At 41.8% G+C, this 19,322-nt stretch overlaps 1 protein-coding gene across 2 annotated transcripts in view; it reads right to left on the reverse strand.

Moving 5' to 3' along the window:
* LOC140196997 (RNA-binding protein 12-like) overlaps window positions 1-19,322 on the reverse strand; it is a 185,324-nt gene that overhangs the window by 14,162 nt on the left and 151,840 nt on the right. The window contains exon 2 of one of the 2 annotated variants that reach the window (XR_011885840.1): window positions 14,432-16,743. The exons of the other annotated variant lie outside the window; for it this stretch is intronic. The gene's annotated coding sequence lies outside the window, so the exon portion shown is untranslated. Of the gene's footprint in view, window positions 1-14,431; window positions 16,744-19,322 lie in introns of those variants that run through there. 2 annotated transcript variants of the gene reach the window in all.

The following is a 19,322-nucleotide window of genomic DNA, read 5'->3' on the forward strand; positions in this document are numbered from 1 at the left end:
TTTGTAGAGGTCACACCTTCCCCAGAAGAGATCTCAATGATCCAGAAACCTGAAACCCTTTCCCCTGTATCAATTCCTCAGCCACGCATTCATCTGCCAAACCAATCTGGCAAGTAAAGTCCACAAGGACTCCCTCTCACTCTCTCTGCAATCTCCCACTCAGTAGAAAGTCCTGGAGCGCCCCAGTTGCTTTTTAAACCTGCCCTGTAAAGTCCACAAGGAACTGTCTCCAACTCACACCCACTTGGCATTATCTGTGTGGATGACATACAAATTTTTTTTTTAAACTGTACCTTAGTTCATGCGACAATAATAAATGAATTTATCAATGACAAGTTGGGTTTAGGGAGAAGGATTCAGGCTGTGTTGTTCTTAATGCCCCTGCTACTTGCTGATTGAGAGGTTTAGAAGCTGCACCCTAGTAAGTGCATTGCATTTTGTAGCTGGTACACATTGCAGTTTTAGTGTGTCTGTGATGGATGGAAACAAATGTTTAGGATACTGGATTGGGATGCGAATTATGCGGACCATATGCAAACTCCTAGCACTATTTCACAGATGGAATGTTCTTTTACCACTGTGTTGGCCAACATTGATGGTACAACCCACATCACTAAGTCATGTTGGATTCTGATGTTTTTGATCCAAGGTTCTTTTAGAAGTCAAGAAAGGGGCATAAAACTAGTTGCTTCATGATTGTTTTATTAAATGCTAATAGAAGAAAGAGTATTGGAAACGTAGAGCTGCAGAAGTCTAGCTACTAAGTACAAAGAACAGAAACTAAAGATAGTAGGGCAATGGGTTCAGCTCTTCTTATTCTCCATAGCAAAGAGGCATTCCATTCAAATTTGTATGGACCGAACGAGAACCAGAAGTAAACAACAGGAATTCTGCAGATGCTAGAAATTCAAGCAACACACATCAAAGTTGCTGGTAAACGCAGCAGGCCAGGCAGCATCTGTAGGAAGAGGTGCAGTCGATGTTTCAGGCCGAGACCCTTCATCAGAACCAGAAGTCATAAGTTAAGGGTAAAAGGTGAAATATGGGAACCTGAGGGAGAAACTTCTTCGCTCAGAGGGTGGCACAAGTGTGGAACAAGCTGACAGCAGAAGTGGTGGATGCAGGCTTGATTGCAACATTTAAAAGGAGGTTGTATAATTACATGGATAGGAGGGATATGGAATTAGATAGAATAACAGTTCAGCACAGGCTAGGTGAGCCAATAGAACAAAGAGAAAGTTTCTGTGCTCTGACTCTATGAATGAACAGAGGTCCTCTGCAAAACGACCACTGAATCTTCATTTGTTGATACAGAAGAGCACTGAAGCAATACAATAAATTGAAATACAAGAGAATTGCTAATCCACATCAAAGTTGCTGGTGAACGCAGTAGGCCAGGCAGCATCTCTAGGAAGAGGTGCAGTCGACATTTCAGGCCGAGACCCTTCATCAGGACTAACTGAAGGAAGAGTAAGTAAGAGATTTGAAAGTTGGAGGGGGAGGGGAAGATCCAAAATGATAGGAGAAGACAGGAGGGGGAGGGATGGAGCCAAGAGCTGGACAGGTGATTGGCAAAAGGGATACGAGAGGATCATGGGACAGGAGATCTGGGAAGTGCACTTTCCAGCATCTGCAGAATTCCTGTTGAATTGCTAATCCACCTGGATGGAAGCTTTGGTCCCTGGAAGGTGGGAGGAGAAGAGGTAAAAGGGCAGGTGTTTTATCTCTGTAACTGTATGGGAAATTGCCATCAGGAGAATGAGTATTGGTGGAGATGCAAGAGTAAGGTAGGTAGTCATTGAAACAACAGGCACATTGGAAAGTTGAAATGGAAGGCAAGGGGAAGATGTACCTGGTGATGACAAATGTTTATAGTGGTAGAAATCACAGTGGATTAGGCAGGTGCGCAAGGACAGGTAGAATCCCATCTGTGTTCCTGATGGAGATGAGGTGAGAGCGGAAGTGCAGTTAAAATTGCAGCAAAGGTGTCAAAACCTGCAAGCTCGGTACAATAGCAATGTACAAACCACAGATTTTATTTTGGAAATTGAGAGAAGATGATGATGTGGGGTTGGCCAGGAGAATAAACTTGAGACACAAGAAAACCAATGATCCTATTAATTGGTGGAACAAATAGCTTACATCTGCACTTACTGCATCCTTACTGTATTGAGACCTGTAATCCACACACCATTTTATTTTAGTCAGAAGCAGACCTATAAGAAGCATATTGAATGGAACAACTATAAAGGCATCCTGCTCTTTAATATTAGGGAAGAACATTTCCAGGACGAGGGCATATGGCCCCTCGAGCCTGCACCATCATTCAACAAATTCATGATAAGATGTCAAACCTCAAACACTATTTTCCTGCCCTGTATCCAGTCCCTCAGTCTATCTGGCACTGCACATCACACACAAACTCCCATGGTCCCAGAGCACATCCTACACAATCAGGAAAGCTCACCTATGCCTTTACTTTCTGACAAGGCTGAAGAGAGCTGGACTTTGCACATCCACACTCATGCCAATCTACAGATGCTCAGTAGGGAGCATCCTAGCAAGCTGCATTACTGCACTGCAGCGGACAGCAAGGCATTACAATGGGTTGTCTAAGCTGCTCTACGCATCACTGGCACCAGCCTACCCTCCAGAGACATATATACAGAAAGGTGCCAAGAAAGGGCCAGTAGTAACCTCATGAAGGATCCCACACATCCTATTCGTGGACTGTTTGCCCCATTCACATTGGAGAGGAGGCTACATCCATGCCAGGACATTCAATCAATTATAGAAGTTTTGTTATGTATATATATTGTGTTTTTATTATTATTTTCTTTATATTTGGTGGGTTTCTGTGCTGCATTGGATCCAGAGTAACCATTGTTTCATTCTCCTTACACTTGTGTACAGGAAATGACATTAAACAATCTTGAATCTTGATCTCTGTTTTGAATTAATCAATGACTGGGCCTTCACACCGCTCCACGTTAAAGAATTCCAAAACAAAAAAGAATGCTGGAAGAACTCAGCCAGTCACACAGCTTCTACGGAAGGTTAAACTTGTTTAATGTTTTCCCAGAGTAATTCTGAGGAATGGTTCCTAACCTGAAATATTAACTAGTTTCCCTTTATGCAAATACAATGGCTTGCTTAGTTCATCCAGCTTTTCATATTCCAGCATTTGTGGTTTTATTTAGAACATAAAGCTTAGAACATTACAGTACAGTACAGGCCCTTCGGCCCACAATGACGTGCCAATCTCATAAATTCAATCTAATCCTCTCTCCTACATAGCTCTCCATTTTTCTATCATCAACATTTGTTTGTTATCAATATCTTTAAATTATTGAAAACTCTCTCCACCATCTGAATGAAGAAATTTCTCTTCATTTCTGACTTAGTTCTTATTTTGTAACTGTAATCCATTGGTTATAAACAGTAGTATCATCCTCCTGACATCTATTATCCTAAGCCTTTTAAGAATTACTCTCATTCTTCTACGCTCAAATGAATAGGTATTTAGTTACTGCTCATATGACAAACAAACCATCCCAGAAATTAGTCAGGTGAATCTTTGTTGTATCATACACATTTATCCAAGCAAGTTCTGGGTAGGTCCCTCAGAAATTCCAGAAAGACATTTTTGTCATGTAGAAATAAAGACCAACATGCTATTTCCCCTTTCTAAATGCCTGTTGCATAGCACGTTAGCTCTCAATGATTTATATACAAAGATATCTAGGTTTCTCTGAACATCGATATTTCCCATACTCTCATGATTTAAAAAAATAGCCATCATTATTGTGTTTTTCTACCAATGTGGATGATCATTTATTTCCTGTATTCCTGCCCATCTGCCACAATTCTGTTAATAAAGTGCCAACATCTCTGTCCTTTAGCAGAATGACAGGCAGAATGGCTTTCATATTCTGTAATTAACTACTTCATCTCAGTAACATATTTCACTTTCCTTTTGAATAGTGGCTTCTCAAGCTGATATATCTGACGAGCAAAGAGCAAGAAGCTGACATTTCAAACAGGCAATTCTGATACATCAAAATTGTTTATGTTCCAAGTTTAGATGACACACCTGTGGGACACGTTGATTGAAAGGTTTAGAGGAGAGCATGTCATGATAGATAAGGAAGTGAAAGTGATGTAATCAAACAAAAAGATTTTGTAGAGAAGCTGGTCCCAAGTTTCCTTCTGCTGCAGAGCCTGAAGATTTTTACCTTTAGACGTTTATATGTAAAGAGGAAATTATTACTGAGCTGGGAATTTCTCATACTCCTTTAAAAATGTTCAAGACCCCCCGCTTTGTAGTTGAGAAGAAGCTGTCATGCAGAAAATACATGGAAAATTATGCATCTCCATACTTGCAAGTGTGAGGGATCAATGTACAACTTCCGCAGTTTTCTCAGTGGCATTAGAGTGCATTCACTGTGCAGAATGCCAGCTGAAGAGAAAACCTTACTTCTAACACGGAGATGTTTGACAGAATCCTTAAGAATGGACTTCATTTTTCGGGTGGGCCCCTAAACTCAGAATCAGAATCGGGGTTAATATTTTTGACGTATATTATGAAATATTTTGTTTTGTGGCAGCGATACATTGCAATGTATAATATATTTTTAAAATCCATAAATTACAATAAGAAAAATACAGTGGATTCCAGTTAATAGGGACAATTGGGACCAGTATATTTTGGTCCAACTAAACTCCGATTAGCCAAAGTTTTATGGAAATAGTTAAAATCGCCTCTGATCTGGGTCGACGTTTACATGCCGGGTGGTACCTAATTAACTAGCTTGTTTATTTTGGCTTTTTTTCTTAAAGATGTGCTGGGTGCCTCCCAGCTACCGCTGCATTCTCCGCGGATCAGTATCTGTCCGCGGCCCGGGGGTTGGGGTAGTGGGAGACTCGGGTGTCATCTCATCGTCGATCAGGGCAGGCAGGTCATCTTCTTCTATGTTCTATGTCTGCCTGCCTCGATGTCAAAGGTCGAGGTTCTTTGTCTGCTGAGGCTGATGTGGAAAGCTTGCTTGACTGCTTAGCCTTGCGCATTTTTAGATCATACGGTTCTTTGTAAGCACCCAATCCATCCTGCAAATATGCCCTTAACCTACGTACCCTTTCAAAATTAAAGTCGTACTTTTCTGCAATTATTGCAGCGAAAATCTCATGCAGTTGCTTCACGTTCAGTTCCTGGACGACTTCACTTTCGGTCCGTTTGCTACTGCATTTGGTTTTGATTGTTATCCTTTCCTCTTCCAATTGCATCAGCTCTTCTTCTATCAGTTCTTGGTCATGGGATGCCAAAACCTCTTCAACATCATCTTCGTCAACTTCCACAAGCCAAACTCACTTTGTCCTTGTTTCGTTCACCATGATCGAAATGCTTAATTATGTCTAGTTTTACGTTAAGTGTAACACCCTTAGTAGCTCTTTTAGGCCTTTCCGATACCTTAGAACTCATCTTGCAAACGGATGCTCACAGGCACGTGTTTAAGCAATGCCGGCGAGAATGCAGTTCCGAATCCAGGGGAGGAGTGGCTGCTCGAGGTGCGCGCTGCTTTTCTTGCGCGCTGCCTTTTTTCATAACAGTGAAAACACCTTCTGTTAGCGAAAACAGGGTACTAATGTAGGTCTTTCGTAACAGTGAGGTTTCATAAAGCGAACGTTCGAAAAGCGGGGGACACCCGTAGTGAAATCGTTTCATTTTCACTCCTGGCTATTTCTGGCATCTCCAAGCCTGGATGCTTGAAACCATAGTGAGCAAAACAGTTCTGAATTGTCTTACTGTTTATCTCATGTCAACTATCAGTGACAAAAATCACTGCTTTTTGAACACAAACACACGCAATCGACACTGTCTAAAAATTGTTTGCTCTTAGCATGGTGTAGTGTCTAGTGGCCACACACAAGTGCATGCCATTGACATTAGTTAAAATCTGTGCAGCAACAGTCTCCTGTCCCAATTAAGCAGTATAGTGTCCCTAATAAACAAAGGGAATCCCAGCTATTTTCTTGATTAGTTTTCGTTCTTTAAGATTTGTCTCAAATAAGCAGCTGCCTTGATGAATCGATGGTCCATTTAACTAGAATCCACTGCAAATATAAAAAATTAAATTAACTAAGTAGCACAAAAAGATCAAAAAAAATTAAAAAAAGCAATGTGAGGTAGTAGTATACTGCAATACATAATTTTAAAAACTACAAATTACAATAAAAATTATACTTTAAAAATAAATTATTAAGTAGTGCAAAATCAGAGCAAAACAATATTGGGGTAGTATACATGGGTTCATTGTCCATTCAGAAATCTGATGGCAGAGGGGAAGAAGCTGTTCCTAAACCACTGAGTGTGTGGCTTCAGGCTCCTGTAACTCCTCCATGATGGTAGCAATGAGAAGAGGGCATGTCCTGGGTGAGGGGGGTCCTTAATAATGGATGTTACCTTTTGAAAATGTCCTCAATACTGGGGAGGCTAGTGTCCATGATGGAGCCGACTGAGTTTTTAACTTTCTGCAGCTTTCTCCAATCCTGTGCTGTGGTCCCTCCATATGCATCCAGATGAATGCCCTCCATAATACATGTGTAGAAACATGTTAGGGTCTTTGATGACATACCAAGTCTTCTCAAATTCCTAATGAAATATAGCTGCTGTTGTGCCTCCTTTGTAACTGTATCAATTGTATTAATATGTACCATGAAGAGTGTTCTAACTGGCTGCATCGCCATCTCGTATGGATGGGTTGCTACTGTACAGGATCAAAGTAAGCTGCAGAGAGTTGTAAAATTAGTCAGCTCCATCATGGACACTAGCCTCCATAATATCCAGGTCATCTTCCAGGAGTGGTGCCTCAGAAAAATGGCGTCTATCATTAAGGACCCCAAACACTCAGGGCATGCTCTCTTCTCATTGCTACCACCAAGAAGGAGGTACAGAAGCCTGAAGGCACACATTCACAATGCAGGAACAGCTTCTTCCCCTTTGCCATCCGGTTTTTGAATGGACATTGAACCCATGAACACCACCTCACAACCTCTTATTTCCTTTCTATTTTGCACTGCGTATTTAGCTAGTGTATATAATTACTGTAATGCACAGTTTTTTCCTCTCTATTATCATGTATTGCATTGTATGCTGCCACAAAGTTAACAAATTTCACAGCATACGCTGGTGACATTAAACCTGATTTTGATTGTGGTGTTGGTCCTAGGACAGATTTTCAGAGTACTTTGTACTTATATGAATGCTGGCATGGAGTTACAGTCCACAGCATAAAATGAAGGTAGCTCTCACGGTGACGTCACCATGCATACAACTGCCAAAAAATCCCTTGTATCTCAACCCCATACACTTATATATCACCTGTTGTGTGCACTTAGCACCTTAATAGATAATTGCACAAAAGTACATTTATTACAGTTCTTCTTTTAAGAAACAGCCTCCAGATATTGGATAAACTTTTTTTTCCTGAGTTCCAAAATCAGCTGCAGCATAAAACTAAACTGGCTGGAGCAGTAATTTGTGGGCTCTGTAGCATTGATGTGATTGTCCACATGCCCACAAGATAACTTTTAGTGCAGCTAGTATTACTGATCTGAAATTCATATCCCCATAGATGGAGTGCAGCTGTTATGTGGTCTTCATGTACATGTCCCAGATGGGCACTCTATTCCTTATTTATCAGAGCTGTAGTGAAGGTTTATTTAACGAAGACATGTGGTATAAACCAAAATATCTAACAATTTTTTTTGTGTGTGCCATACTCTGCCAGAGCCTCAGCGTCCACTTTTTTCAAGTGGTTGCCCTGGAGGAAAGATTCTGTGAGTGGTCCCCCACATCCTTCTCACAGCGCAGTCTTTTTTGTTTACGAGGCCGAGCTGCGAGCTCGACACTCAACCCAACACAGATGGAAAGCGTGCCCAGGAGTGGCCCGACTGGGTTCGAACTCAGGAACCTTCGCTCCAGAGTCTGGCGCTGAGGTCACTGCGCCACCAGCCGGCCTATCTAACAAATACAATATTTTTAAAACACCTTACGTTCATAAATCAGTTTAACAATGAGATAAGATACAACAGAAATACTTATTGCCAATCATAGCGGTTAGCCATTAAAACTTTGTCCTGTATTTTCTGAACAGTGGTGGGTTGCCATTTTATCTTCACCTTCAAGACATGCTTGCAAAGATCAAGCAGAAAAGTTCAACTCTTCTGTTGTCATTTGCAATCAGTTATCATCTGTAGAAGTTATGTGATGCCATTATGTGACTCTTGGCCCAAAATGTTGACTGTTCAATCCCTCCAATAGACATAGCCTACCGGCTGAGACCTCCTAGCATTTTGCATGTTACTCAAGATCTCCATCATCTGCAGAATTGCTTATGTCTCTATTTTTCAACAGTAATTTGCTTTAATCTGACTTTAGAAGCTCAGTTGTATATCATTTAACAAAGCTGAACATGAGCAATGGTTTTACAGTGAAAATATTTTTTAAATATTTGAGTCACGGCAGATCACAGATTCAAATTACTCTGTCTGTATCGACTGCAACAGTGCGCCATGTGGAGGAGTAGGGTTCCACTGATAGCAACTTCTGGTTTTCTAAGTTAAATTATTCATGTGCAAATGCCAGAAGTTGCTGTCAGTTTTACAGGGTGTTAATAGTGAATGCTGACAGCTGTGTTATTGTTACAACCGCAGATTCCAGGCCTTAAGTGTTTTCTTTGGCATAGTATGCAAAAAGATGCACTATTTATATGTTTCTATGGAGAAAGAAAAATAATCACGTACCAGGATGCATCTCAACATCACTTTGCTACATGACAAACCTATATAATTGGCAAAGTGAACCTTTTAAAATTCTTCCCACAAGCAATGGGGGGCCCTTGCCCAAATTCCAAGAATTGTCTACAGACAGGTCAAGCAACAATCTGATCTAGCATTGAAGTCTCACAACATCACATCACAGTTGGATAAGAAAACTGTCTACCTAATGTCCTCCCCCAGCTCACAAATCAATACTTTTCTACGCTGAGGTGCATTTGGAAGAAAGGGGACACAGAATACGCACTCTATAAGGAACTCTACCTTACTGAGTGGCCCAGTTTAATGAGAACTATAAAAGGGCATGCTGTCAGCAGCATGTGAGATGCCTAGAAATCAGAGCCTCCCAGCCTGGCAAATCTGTACACAGCAACACATGTAAAAGTGCATGTAGCAGATAGAACTAAACACATCAGGTTAATGAACTGCAATGCTGCTTTATGTGATGATGGACTCATATCACCAGTGTATAAAATGATGCAATATGATCATTTTATATAATGAATTCAGCAGCTGACAGAAAAGGAAGGCTTCAAGTGAATCTCCATTCTCAAAGATTGCAGGCTTGAGATCAAGTTTAAAGTTGGAACCCAGACTGTGAATGCCAAAGACAAGGCTTAATATTTTACAATTTTAACCAGAAGTAGCAAGTGGATATCCCTTTCAGCCTCTGCTTGAGATCTAGGTTATCAAGTAGCCAGATTTTAACCAACTTGATTTATCCAGGAAATGGTTGAGAGTAATGGATACAGCAAAACTTATAGGATTAGACAATATTCTAAATGAAGCAATGCTCAAGAACTATCCACATCATTAGCCAGCCTGTTTCTGTAGTTAAATGCTTTTGTTTACCTGAAAAAATGTTCAGGTATGCCCCGTTCACAAACAGTTGGAGAAATCTAACCCAATTAATTATCACTCCATAATCCTAATCATCAGTAGAGGCAGAAGATGTAATTGACAGTGCTGTCTTTGGTATTTAATAAAAACCTGCTCACTGGTACTCAATTTGTATTTCATCAGAAGCTCTAGGAACCCTCATTTTGGCCAGACCTTGACAAAAATACATTGTGGAAATCCAAAAATAAGCTGACAGTACACCATCTGGGCCAGATACTTTCTGAGGATTTACCTTCCCGAAGGATGCTCGCACATTAGCCTCATATACTGAAACACATTGAGCTCATCTGGGAGTAAAAACTTGTCATATACGTTGCTTGGTTTTACTTTTGTTACATACCCCATAACTGCGTTGCCAAACCAGCAGAAATGGACCACTTAGTTGGATTCTGGATTACTGGAACTAAGAAAGTTTTATTAAAGAAATAAGCAACACAGTACTCTAATCAAAAGGATAATAAATGCAACAGTTCAGCAATGATAAACACACATGTACACAGAACTAGGATAATAGGATCAATCAAGCTCTATCGCCGTCTAGGGGTAAATGACCAGTTTCAAGTGACGCAAAGTTCAGTTCAATTGAGTTCAGTTCAGTTCACAGTAATCACTGTTGTGCCATTGGGGGCGGGGGGTGAGAGAGAGAACGAATGAATATTCAAATCGGATTCCAAACAGACCTTCGATATTCCTCGCAGTCAGCTTCCGTGCGAGCCCTTTGTAATGTCTTCTGAGGTCACTGACTGTGACCCCTCCATTCCAGATATGATTGTTCTTCCGTGGTGAACCCAGCACCCAGGCACGGGTGGACACACACACCAGGTTCCCGCCGATCCGTACCTTTCTACCCTGTGCGTCTATGGCTGGTCCCGCGATCAGACCTCCAACAACTCCCACCAACTAGTGGGGGGGCACACCGCTTTCAGGGTCTCGTTACCTCGTGGAGTCGTGTGTTCCTTGCCTTAGCGAACCTGTCCCTTTTTATCCCCCTGCTGGGGTATCACCTGTCCATCAAACTTCAAACAGTTCAGGGTTCAAAGCCCCGGTCTCTGACAATACTCGGAACTGTGTCTCCTTTCCGTTAATCCCTCTCGTCTCTCATTGACATCTCTGAAGGTTCCCCCATTGTCCTCTTATCGGCATCAATCTTCTGATAACTGGTTTCGTCACACTTTGTAGGAGGCATAGAAGGCATTGAACTCATCTGGGGATGAAGCCTTGTCACCTATTGCATTTGGTTTCATTTTGTAAGAAGTATTCACTTTCAATCCCTGCCACAGCTGCCGAGCATCCTTCTGTGATTCAAGTTTGGTCCGGAATTGCACCAGAATTATAAGTACATAAAAAGTATTCAAACCGCCCCCCCACCCAAAGTTTTCCTGTTTTATTGTTTTACAACATTGAATCACAGAAGTTAATTTGGCTTGTTTGACACTGATCAACAGAAAAAGACTCTTTCATGTCAAAGTGAGAACAAATTTCTACAAAGTGATCTAAAGTCATCACAAATATAAAACAAAATAATTGATTGCATAAGTATTCACCCCCTTTAACATGACACACCAAATGATCACTGGTGCAGCCAATTGGTTTTAGAAGTCACATAATTAGTGAAATGGAGATCACCTGTGTGCAGTTGAGGTGTTTCAATTGACTGTAGTAAAAATACACCTGTAGCTGGAAGGTCCAACTGCTGGTGAGTCAGTATCCTGGCAAAATCTACACCACGAAGACAAAAGAACATCCATGCAACTCTGTGAAAGAGTTATTAAAAAGCAGAAGTCAGGAGGTGGATACAAGAAAATTTCCAATTCACTGAATATCCCTTGGAACATAGCTAAGTCAATCATCAAGAAATGGAAAGAATATGTAAATCTGCCTAGAGCTTGCTGCCGTAAAGAAACTGAGTGACTGTGCAAGAAGGGGACTAGTGAGGGAGGGACTTAGGCTACGTCCACACTATGCCAGATAATTTTGAAAACGAAGCTTCTCCTCTTCGTTTTGACCCTCCATCCACACTAAAATGGCGCTTTCATCCCCCGAAAATGGAGATTTTCAGAAACGGTCTCCAGAGTGAATAAATCTGAAAGCACCTAATATCCGTTGCAGTGTGGACGGGGTAACCGGAGATTTTTAAAACCGCTGTCATGACGTGCCGGAGCAGATGGCAGCAGCCCGGCATTTCATTGTTTTCTTCTTATTATTATTATTATTATTACTTTATTGTTGCCAAACAATTGATACGAGAGCGTACAATCATCATAGCGATATTTGATTCTGTGCTTTACAGAACCTAACAATTTCAGAACAAACGGCAATGAGACTGAAGCCAGAAGAGTTAGAAGTGTACTCACCAAATACTTTGACCCATTGCTTACTGAATAAATAAGTATATTCACTTTGCCCTGTTTTCTGTCCTTGCTTGTATGAAGGTGGTTTACCTATTTATGCAAGTACTTCTCTGACAATAGATGCATAACAGCCTAATGTAACATTATATGGAAATGCAAGATAACACTGATGCAGACATGTTTTATACATTTAACAAGGTGCTTTATTAATGCAACAGAGTTAGTCAGTTTTTCAATGTTCGTCGTCAGCGGGGTCATACTGTCTGTGAATTCCCTGTCGGTTGCCTCCATACGCTCCAGTATTTGTTTTTTTTTTCAGTTTTAAGTCCTCTTGCGCGAGAGCCAAGAGCAATTCCTTTTCAGTTTTTCTACTCTGTAACTGGACAAACGCGCACCAAGTATACCGTTTCCTCTTCGCTTTTTTTCTGTGTGTCCTGTGCATGCCCAGTAGGAGGAGATTCGCCCAAATATCCGTTCTAATGTGGACAGAGATATTTTGAAAAGTGCTTGGTGTGGATACCTGTTGTTTTTACTCGAAACCGACGTTTTCAAAATTATCTGGCGTAGTGTGGACGTAGCCTAAGAGATGAATGACAACTCTGGAGGAGTTACAAGATTCAGTGGCTGAGATGGGAGAGACTGTGCAAACAACAACTTTCACCAGTTTTATGGGACAGTGGCAAAGAGAAAGCCACTGTTGGGAAAAAACACTCACATTAAATCTTAGCTAGAGTTTGCCAGAAGGGATGTGGAAGACTCTGAAGTCAGCTGAAGAAGGTCCTAAGGCCTGATGAAACCAAAACTGAGCCATCAGACTAAATACTATGCTTGGCGTAAGCCAAACATCGCACATCATCAAAAACACACCATCCCTAACGATAAGCATGATGGTGGTTGCTTCACAGCAGCAGGCCCTGGAAGGTTTGTGAAGATAGACAGTAAAATGAATACAACAAAATACAGGGAAATTCTGGAGGAAAACCTGATACAGTCTGTAAGAGAACTGTGTCTTGGGAGAAGATTTGTTTTCCAGCAAGACAATGACCCCAAGCATAAAGCCAAAGCTACACAAGAATGGCTTAAAAACAACAAAGTTAATGTCCTGGTGTAGCCAAGTCATAGTCCAGACTTCAATCCAATTGAGAATTTGTGGCTGGACTTGAAAAGAGCTGTTCATTCATGATCCCCATGCAATCTGACAGAGCTTGAGCAGTTTTGTAAAGGAGAATGGGGAAAAATTACAGTGTCCAGATGTACAAAGCTGATAGAGACCTATCTACACAGACTCAAAGCTGTACTTGCTGCCAAAGGTGCATGTACTAAATACTGGCTTGAATGGGGTGATTAATTATGCAATCACTTATTTTGTGTTTAATAATTGTAATAAATTTAGATCAAATTGTAGAAATTGAGGACAGGTCCTCTAAAATAATTACACCAAGGAATTTAAAGTTGCTGTCCCTCACCAGCTCTGATTCTCTGATGAGGACTGATTCCTGGATCTCTGGTTTCTTCTTCCTGAGGTTAATAATCAGTTCTTGGTCTTGCTGACATTGAGTGAGATGTTGTTATTATGGCACCACTCAGCCAGATTCTCAATCTCCTATGTATTGATTTGTAACCACCTTTGATTCAGCCTACTTTGGTGCCATCAGCAAACTTGAATGTGGTACTGAAACTGTGCTTGGCCACACAGTCATAAGTGTAAAGTGAGTAAAGCAGAGGACTAAGCACATAGTCTTGTGGTGCACCTGTGCTGATGGAGATTGTGGAGGAGATGCTTTGACAATCCGAACTTACTGGGGTCTACAAGTGAGGAAAGCGAGCCTTCAGTTGCACAAGGAGGTAATGATGCCAAGTCTTGAAACTACACAAGAGGTCATATCTGGACCTCTTGTACTTTGCTTGGTTGCCAGACTTGAATGCCTCTGATCTAACCCTCTGCAGATTGCAGATCTCCCAGATCATGTGGGGCTTCTGGCTGGAGAAGGCTCTGAGTGATTTTGTGGGGATACACTCAACTACAAGTGTGTTTTTTAAGTCCATGATAAGACGTTTTATTGCTGGTCTAGCCACAGACCATGGCATAGCATGGCATGGAGAGGATGACAATGGACTGTTGCCATCGAAGAGGCACCTGCTGAACAAGTATGTTAGGAGAGGTCCTCGCTCTGAACTACAGCACAAACTGTGACGGAGTGTTTGAGTAAACAGTAGTGAGCCTGAATCTTCCCAGACAGAATTCCTTTGTGTCAGTAAACTGTTTCTTTAAACAAAGACTTTTTATAAGCCAGAAATTGGTGCATTATTGTCCCAGTTAGACATTGTTCAATGAAGGTAGTAGGTTACACTTTTGACTATTACTTTATCTTGGTAAGAGTAGGATGGTTGCTGCAGAGATAATGACATTACTGTATAGGGTACATTAACATAAACAGATCAGGAAAGTATTCACTCCAATTTTGGGATGACGATTATTCTGGGCTGAATATATTCTTGCATTATATTTTCCTTCTTTCCCAGTTTTCAAAGACTCAAAGTACATTTATTATTAAAGTATGTAAAAATCATACAACTTTGAGATTTGCCTGCTTACAGACAACCACAAAGCAAGAAATCTGAAAGAACCCAATTTTAAAAAAGAGAGACCAACACCAAATGTGCAGAGAAAGAGGAAAAACACAAATCATGCAAACTTAGAAGGAAGAGGAGCATTCTGAACCAAAATCAGTCCTTGGATCCGAATCGCCAGAGCAACAGGAATAGGCCCAAAGCCTCGGCTTCAGTTCAACATATTAGTGGGGCAAATTGCCTCAAAGCTTGCAGACACAAAGCACAGCAGCCGGAGCAGTCTCACAACCTCAGCGCAGCGGAGAGGAGTTAACATTGCGAGAGAGTGAGCAAAATTGGCCTAAACCTCACCTCTGGTCCCAACACCCTGCCGTTCCGGTCTATCTGGGCCGGCATCTAAATTGTCCTAATATTGAATCATGCCTTGCATTAGGACCTCACTGCCCAGCGATACACTCCATGCCTAGACCTCGCCGCCCAGCTCAAAGCTGTTCTTGGCCTCTCGGAATTGGCTCAGCACTTGGAGCAATGCAACTTCACACTTGGGTCAGATGGATGGGCATGAAACTCCGTTGCCTCAACTCCTCCTTGAATCGCTCGCTCCATCTCCACCTGCAACCCCATTTTGAACACGTTACACTTTGCAACACACCAGCAACAGCAAAGGGTTTCACACCTGAAATATTAATTCACTTTCTCTTTCCGCAGATGTGGCCTCAGCTGTATGAAACTTTGGCCTGACCATATTTGGATTATTGTGCGTTGTTCTGGTTGCCACGTTACAGGAAGGAGGTGGACATTTTGAAGGGGGAACAAAAAAGCTTCACCAGTTCTTTGCCCGGATTAGAGAGAACCAGCTGTACGGAGCGGTCAGATAGTTTTCTCATTGAGTGTGGGAGGCTAAGAAGTAACCTGGTCAAAGTATAGAAATTTATCAGAGACTTCGCCAGGATGGATGGTCAGAGTCATTTTGCCCCAGGCTGATAATGTTAAATAATAAAGAGCATAACTTTAAGGTGAGAGGGGGGAAGTTTTAAAGAAAACTTATGTAGCAAGTTTTTCTTAAACACAGAGAGTCTTAGGAATCAGAAATGGCATGGCGGGTTTTGGAAGGCGGTACAAAAGCAATGTTGAAACAGCATTGAAACAGGTACATGGACAGCCAGGAAATACAGTACAGAGGGATATAGACAGCATGCAGGCAGATATGCAGTTTTAATTGCCCTCATACTCGGCAAAGACATACTGGGCCAAGGGGCTTGTTCCTATGTTGCACTTTTCTATATTCCATATTCCATGCCCCTCTCTCTCTCTCTCTCTCTCTCTCTCTCTCTCTCTCTCTCTCTCTCTGAGCATTGATTGCGCATTTAAAATATCTTCTAGTATCTCGCACCTTCTCTATGGTCACTCAAAAAGTACCTGTTTACCAATGACAACAGAGTATAGCATTTGCGTTCAGCTGAACTGTGCCAAGAATATCCTATCTCCTCTCACCTAGATGTTTCATTATTCTCCATGGTGATGTGACGTAAATGTCACCAGGTGGAAACCCTGTGAAAGCTAGGGACTAATAGTGTGTGAGGTCTGCATGTGCACCCTAATGGGACAGAGCTCTGGTGAGTGGCCAGCTTAATCACTCCCTATAGAATGTGTTAAATTCTGTGGGGAAAACAAGGACACAGATAAATAATAACCAAGGATGTAAGAAATAGAACACAGCCTTTGAACAATTTCTGCTTTTGCTTTCTGAGTGCTCAACCAATATCCTCTTAAGTGTGTTTTACCCAGATGCTCTATACTTTTGAGGTAAACAGAAGTACACATTCAATCTCATTGCTAAACTGTCAGACACGTTTGGTATTGAACACAGGCATCTTGCTGGGCTCCTGATGTCCAGTGTTCTCTGGCCTTCACAAAGGTTGATCTCTAGCCTCAAATGGTGCTGGTGCCATCTTCACACCTTGGTTAGAGACTTCAAAGCTGGACTTCATTGGTTGTTGTCAGGATAGTGCCTTTGGACCTGTGGAGTGGCATCAAGTTTGGCAGGTGTCTTGTCAACGATAATGTTCTCATTGCACCTCTGTACCTGTAGAATCAGAATCAGGTTATTTATCATCAGCATGCGTCATGAAATTTGTTAACTTAGCAGCAGCAGCTCAATGCAATACATAATATAGAAGAGAAAATAAATAAATAAATTACAGTATATATATATATATATATATATATTGAATAGATTAAAAATCATGCAAAAACAGAAATTACATATATTAAAAAAGTGGGGTAGTGTCCAAGAGTTCAATGTCCATTTAGGAATTGGATGGCAGAGGGGAAGATGCTGTTCCTGAATCGCTGAGTGTGTGCCTTCAGGCTTCTGTACTTCCTACCTGATGGTAACAGTGAGAAAAGGGCATGCCCTGGGTGCAGGAGGTCCTTAATAATGGACGCTGCCTTTCTGAGACACTGCTCCTTGCAGATGTCCTGGGTGCTTTGTAGGCTAGTACCCAAGATGGAGTCAATGAAAGTTACAACCCTCTGCAGCTTCTTTCAGTCCCGTGCAGTAGCGCTCCCAGAGTGGCATTTGGTTTGGTAGGTATCTTGTCTAAGACAACATTCTCAGTTTCCGGTGTCATGTTGCTGTCAGTGCCATCCTGAGAGGAAAGTCCGGTGACTGTAATGTGTCCATCTTGTTGGATACAGTCCACTCAAGTGTGTTCTTTGGTTCAGCATCCAGTATCTGGTCTCCATGTCTGATCTCTAATATCCACTGTGTACATCAGTGATCCAGTTCTTGGAGCTATCCAACCATATGTCCACTTGTCTTCTCTGTAATCATGCGCTAGGACTTCCTGTTCAATATCAAAGCTCCTTGCTGCTTCACTTGGCAACTGGCTGAACTGTTCAATCTGCACTTCCCTCCGGAGGTCTGGTTTCAGGAGGTCTATGTGAGATCTGAGATTCCAGCTCATGAACAGCATTGCAGGGGTTTGATTTATCCTCGAATGAACAAAGTTCCAATACACAAAATATAAGTTGTCTACCTTGTGCTGTAGAGAAATGTCTTCTTTGTCCATTGCTCTAATGAACTTCTTGAAGGTTTGGATAAACCTTTCAGCTAATCTATTCATTGCTGGATGGGAAGGAACTGACTTGAAATGTTTGATGCCATTTTTCATCATGAGCAGTCAGAATTCTTTTGACATGTATTGTGGTCCATTGTCACTCACAATTTGTTCTGGTAAGCCACTTCTGGTGAAGATAGTCCTCAGAGCGGAGACAGTCTTTGCTGATGTGGTTGACTGCCTTGGTATAACCTCCAGCCACTTCGAATGAGCATCCACAGCAATCAGAAACATGGAATCCATGAACGGCCCAGCAAAGTCAATATGTACTCTTCGGTATGGTGATGACGGCCACTCCCACGGGTGTAACGCTGCCTGTGGGGTCGCACCTTGGCATCCCAAACAACTTTTGGCCAAGTTTTCCATCTATTTATCTATTCCCAGCCACCACATGTAGCTCCATGTGAGACTCTTCATCCTGACTGTACCCAGGTGTCCTTCATGCAGATTTTCTGATACCCTGGTGCTCAGTTTAGAGGGAACCACACCACAAGATCCACACATCAGCATTCTATGACATACTGACGGTTGGTCTTGTGTCGCTGAGAACCCTGGAAACATAGAGTTACCATGAGCTTGCCCTCCTTGCATGGTGACTTCATAGACTTTTGACAATGTCGGGTCATTTCTTGTTTCTCTTTGTACTTCAGAACTCGTTACCCGCAACTGGTCCACCAATGCAGTGTGGAACACTTCTGCTGGGTCACAGTGTGAAGACTTCTCTTCAGATGCCATTAGTGAAAGATGTAACAAGCTATCAGCTTTGCTGTGTTGTTTGGTATTCTTGAACACTAGGTCATGTGAGTGGGCTCCTAGGAATAGTACCCAACGTTATAACTGGGTAGCAGACATCTCTGGAATTCCCTTCCTGGGATTGAACATAGACATAAGGGGGTTGGTGATCTGTCACGAGTGTAAACTTTTGTCTGTAGAGGTAGTGGTGGAACTTCTTTATTCCCTATACGAGACTAAGGGCCTCTTGGTCAATCTGTGCATGGTTGCATTCTGTGCTCATCAGTGATCTTGAAACAAACACAGTTAGGCATTCAGATCCATCTTTCAAAACTGCTCTAGTGCCATAAGGGGACATATTGCACACTAGTCTGATGGGCGGAGTGGATTATAATAGGTGAGCAGTTCATCGCATGTTATTATCTTCATTTCCTTGAATGCTTTTTCACATCTTTCTGACCATTCCCACTTTGCTCCTGTCTGTAACAGTGTGTTCAATGGGTGCAGCACTGTAGCAATATTTGGGAGAAACTGGTAATGATAGTTTATAAGGCCCAAGTATGACCTGAGTTGTGACACATTTTCTGATTTGGGTGACCGTAGTACTGCTTCAGTCTCCTCTTGTGACTTATGTAAACCATGCTTGTCAATGACATGTCCACAATATGAGATTTCATTTTTGAAAAACTCATATTTCTCTCTCTTTGCCCACAAACCATACTCACTCAGCCTGGTAAGCACTTTACCAAGGTTCTGGAGGTGCTCGTCATCATTTCTGCCAGTCACGATGATGTCATCAAGGTACGTTGTG

This window comes from Mobula birostris, chromosome 1 (assembly GCF_030028105.1).
Source record: "Mobula birostris isolate sMobBir1 chromosome 1, sMobBir1.hap1, whole genome shotgun sequence".
Lineage (NCBI taxonomy): Eukaryota > Metazoa > Chordata > Chondrichthyes > Myliobatiformes > Myliobatidae > Mobula > Mobula birostris.